The sequence below is a fragment of the Euphorbia lathyris genome, chromosome 8 (assembly GCF_963576675.1).
Source record: "Euphorbia lathyris chromosome 8, ddEupLath1.1, whole genome shotgun sequence".
In the NCBI taxonomy this organism is placed as follows: domain Eukaryota; kingdom Viridiplantae; phylum Streptophyta; class Magnoliopsida; order Malpighiales; family Euphorbiaceae; genus Euphorbia; species Euphorbia lathyris.
The window spans coordinates 44,289,257-44,294,118 of NC_088917.1; positions in this window are offsets into that span (position 1 = coordinate 44,289,257).

The following is a 4,862-nucleotide window of genomic DNA, read 5'->3' on the forward strand; positions in this document are numbered from 1 at the left end:
AAGTGAGACGAAACATTATAAGAAACTAATAAACTTAAAGCCACCCCAAGTCAAGTGACATGTTTTGAATAGGGATTGACATAACACTGTTGAGACTTGCATGTAACAATGTTTTCTGTCGAGACAGAGAGCTGATCTCACAAGCTTTAGATATGCAGATATCTGGACAGTTACATGTATCCAATGAAAGTGGTTCATTAGGATTGGGGACCCGACTTCAGATAATAGGATGGGTAGATTTATCATTGTCACATGTTCATCTCATTGGTATTAAGATGTATAAGTAATCCTAAGACTCAAAGGGATGTTAATTAGTAATTCTGGATTATGGAATGTGATGCTTTGATCCTGTTGTAACACGATCCATAACAGGGATGACTCTGGGGTGTGTACGGCAGACGTTGGGTATCACAGGAAGTAATTGCAGGATAGTTAACATTGGATTGAGCATTTTTCACTCCTGATAAATGGGAGATATGTCCAAGGATCGCTTGTGGAAGACTTAACTCTAAATCCTTGCAAGGTGATAGCTTAAGACTTGAAATGCAGATTTCACTTAACCTATCTAATTGGAGTTAACTCTATTGGTCCCGTGTGATTAGTTCCAAAGGGGGGGGGGTAGGAACTAATATAACTTTTTCAAATTTAATTAAGCTGACTTAATGTATTTTCTTAAGTTTGTCAACTCAGCTTTGGTCAGCACGGCCGATTGTAACGTAAGATAGATTTAGTCAAATATTGACTAGAACTATTTTACATATGAGTTGGGAAATGACACTTTTGTGGTCAGCTTCCAACTCAACACTCTTATTTACTCAATATCAATTTAGACAATTTATATGCTGAGTAAATGTAATAAGCAACACATACAGATATATATATATATATTGAGAGAGTTAGAGATTACTCAGCACGACTTATCCTGGTTCGGCCTCTCCGCCTACGTCCAGTCCCCAGAGTCCCTCCGGGCTTTTGAAATCCAATACTGAGCTCTTTAAAGGTAGAGCACAAACCGTTTACAAGGCAGTTGAATATGCAAGAGTACCTTCCTCTATTCGTCTACTCAACTCCTACTAAGTGCTATAACCAAACACCTAGATTTCTCTACCACTAAGCACTCAACACCGAGTACTCAGCTCAACACTCTCAATAATACAATTGATACAGACTTGTTCTTTTTCAAACAAAGAACACTTTAGATGATTACAAAAATCACTCTAGCTTTTACACAAGAATAGAAAGTTGGTGTAAGATCTCTTTTTGTTTTGATGTGCTTTTTACTTGTATTTTTCTCTCTTGTATTTTCTGTAATTCGGCGATGATCCAAGAGGTATACTTGTCCCTTTATAGTTGCAATATGAAGATCAAATAATTTGATTTGCCCGTTGAATCCAAAACGGCTCTTTTGGGGACAATGTTCTGGTCAGCTTCAGATATGCAGGCCAATCATGTCGCCTGAATTCTACAGTGTCAGGCTTGTCTTCTTCTTGCAGATTTCGTCTTCTTGTGCCAGTTTGTCTTTTTGCTAATCGAACAGTTGACCCATGCATCTCGAAATTGGCTTTTGCGTAATTCCAAGGTTCTGGATTGGTGCAGACAGTTGTCGGATCTTGTCTTTTAGCAAACGGATCATTCATGTTGTCTTGAAGATCACTCAGCTTGACTTTGATGATCGTTGTCTTTGATTGTTGCCAATTCAGATACTGAGTTCTCTTTTACTCAGCTTCCATGGTCAGCTTCCATGGTCAGCTTCGTTGTGCAAGACATAGTTCTCAAGAAGGCTTTTCTACTTTTGATACTGAGTTCCGTTCCACTCAGCTTTTTGATCTTTAAGCTTCTGTTCTGAAGATGACTTATCTTCTCTTACGCTGAGTTCCACTCTACTCAGCTTGTGCTGTGATCTTATGCTGACTTCGTCATGTCTTACTTTTTATTTCTGTTTGCATTTATATTTATACTCAACATTGAACAAACATATTAGTACAATTAAATCAAAGCACTTAAATTTAATTGTCCCTTAATCATGGATTAACTTAAATGATTTTGTCAAATCAAAATCATGTGGAAAGGTGTTTCAACAAACTCCCCCATTTTGATGTTGGCAAAATATTTAATTGATGGAACTCAACATTGAGATTCCCCATGATTGAAATTCTTTTTATTGCTTCTGAAATTACTCCCCCGTAAGGGTTGCATCTATTGACTTAACTTAACTCTAATCCTTCTAAGATTCAATTGAGTAAAATTAAGGCATGCTTATACTGACTTAGTTCAATTCTAGACCTTCCAAGATCTAATTCAGATGAGCCTAGGTCAGCTTATCAGAAGAGGTCAATGTGTTTTAACTCAGTTTTGATACATGGTTAGTTTGATAACAGAGTTATGGGAAAACGTTTTCAGAGCAAATGTATCAAGTCTAATGTGTACTGAGTTTATTCCTTTTTCTTTTGTTTGTTTGTTCAATTAAGACAGATCAGCATAAAACACAATACATAAGTAAGCATCGCATACGATTAATCAATTTGGAATAAAAGATGCATAATTTATAGATAGTCAGCAAGACAAAATACGCATAAAAGTACAAGTCAAGAATAAAAGCTAGCAACCTAGCCAAACTATTTCTTCCTATTGACTTGGACATGGGAAGTATTGATTTTGCCTTTTCCTTTTTGTTGCTACTGACTACCAGACGCTTCTCCTGCATGCCGAGTTCTATCAGCTTGTTCTTTCTCCCCCGTTTTGCCACCATCGGGCGGAGGAGGAACGAAGGTGTCGTTGATAGCAGCACGAGTTAACCTGACTGAATACGCCTTTAGCCTTTTCGTGCTTTCCCTTAACCCATCAAAAACTAGAATGCCAACGTCCAATGTATCACGGGGAATTCGGATAGAGGCACTGAACATACTGAGTATATACTCCTAGGATTTCCCAATCCATGTGATTGTGTCAGTCAACTGGGCATAGGCTTGATAGTACATTTTAAACAGACCCGAATCATAAAACTGACGTTGAGCGTTTATGTGACCCATATGTTTGTAAGTGGCCCGAGAGTATTGCAATAGTTCGTTCGTTTTGAGTTGGTCAGTTTCCATTTCCTCCTTACTCAAGTTGAGTAGACGGACAGCTTCGCTGATTTGTTCGACCGAACATTGAGAAGTTGAGGAGATTAGCTCGCGGGTGCCGGTCAGCTCAGAGTTCAACTTGGTAAAATATTGATTCAACTTAGCAGAGGTAGCATAGCCCGTGTTGACTGCAGAAAGAGCATTAATTTGGCCTTGAAGGGAATTCATGTGATTCACCATCATTAACTGCAGTTCGGCCAACTTGACGATGGATTCTTGCTTGGGTTGCTGTGTTTGGACCGTTGCCATTACACTTACCAGATCTTTGAGACCCTTGATCTCATTGAGGAGCTGAGTGATAGACGAGATTTGTGGTGACTCAACATTAGCAGACCCAACAGCATCGGCATGAGAAGTATTCAAATCCTGAAGAATAGTTTGAGCGGAGTCAATAATGCGACGTCCGGACTCAGTAGCATGAAGATAGGCATATGTTGTTTCAGGAATTGACTCAGTTGCCGGAATTCGAGTGGAACCAGAGGGGCCAGCATGGTCTACAGCTGGGCTCTTATTTAGGTCAGCTGCAGGGACTGACTTATCAACATTCTGCGATATTGGAGTGGAAGGAGGGGGATCAACAGAAGTATTGGCCTGATCAATGTTGGTTTGAGTTGGTGCAGGAGGAGTCAACTCAGTTTGAGCAGGATTTTCCTTTGCATGCTTTTCATGTTGAGCAGCTTGGACTTCGAGCTCTTGCTCGGTAGGAATTGGATTTTCCGGAGACTTGGCTTGTTCCTCAGGATGAGTAACAGAGGCTTGCTTTTTCTCAAGTTCCATTGGAGAAGGCTCGGTAGGGTTGGAGAAGAATTTAAACTGCATGTCTGACAGATCAGTAATGGGATCCCGCAGAGGAGAATCACCCAAAAGATCAATAACTGGCGACTTCTGAGCCTTTTTCTTAAGCCTTCTCAATTTCTTAGCCTTTGGAGGAGAGGGGCCAGCTCGAATAGAATCAAGAGATTTAGAAGGTGAATTTACCCTTAGGTCAGTATTGAGTGCATCCCCGGCTATGTTTTGCTCTTGGAACTCAGCATCAACCGACTTACTTGACACAGTTGGATTCTCAGCCTGCTCAATATCCGCTGTTTGTTCTTGCTCAGCATGATCTTCTTGACATGGCTCAACATCATCATGCTGACCTTCATCGTTTCTTAGTTCTTCTGCTTCTTGGTCAGCAGGGATCTTCTCAAGGTCAATCTCTTGGCTTCTCATGAAGTGGGAATCATCAGAAATAGCAAAACCAAGAGGGACAGCATCAATTGGACTTAAACCAGAGGATCTCTTCTTCTTCTTTTTCTGCAATGGTTGCTCTGGAGTTTCCTCACTCTCTTCTTCAGGCTCAACTTGCCTTTTTCTTTTCTCTGCTGACTTAGTTGTGTCCTGAGTTTGTCCAGCATCAATTTTCTTCCCCTGTGAGACAACTCGGATTTTCCCGGGGGCAGCATTAACATCTTTGGAAGAAGTTTGGATAGCTTTGCCTTCTTCTCTTGCTTGGCTTGGTCAGTGTTGAGCGATTTCTGCAAGTGCACAGTATATGCTTGTAGTAATAAAAGATATTGAACCCACAGGGAACGCTTTTTAACTAAAAACTTATTTAATTCAGTTTTATTCACGTCTTTAGGTTTAACTAAAGAAAATCGTTTAATTGATTGAATTGGTTTGGATAAATTAGGATTAGATAAGAATATTATATGTTGAACTTTAGAGAACAATTCTATCTTGAGATTTTGATTACAAGAC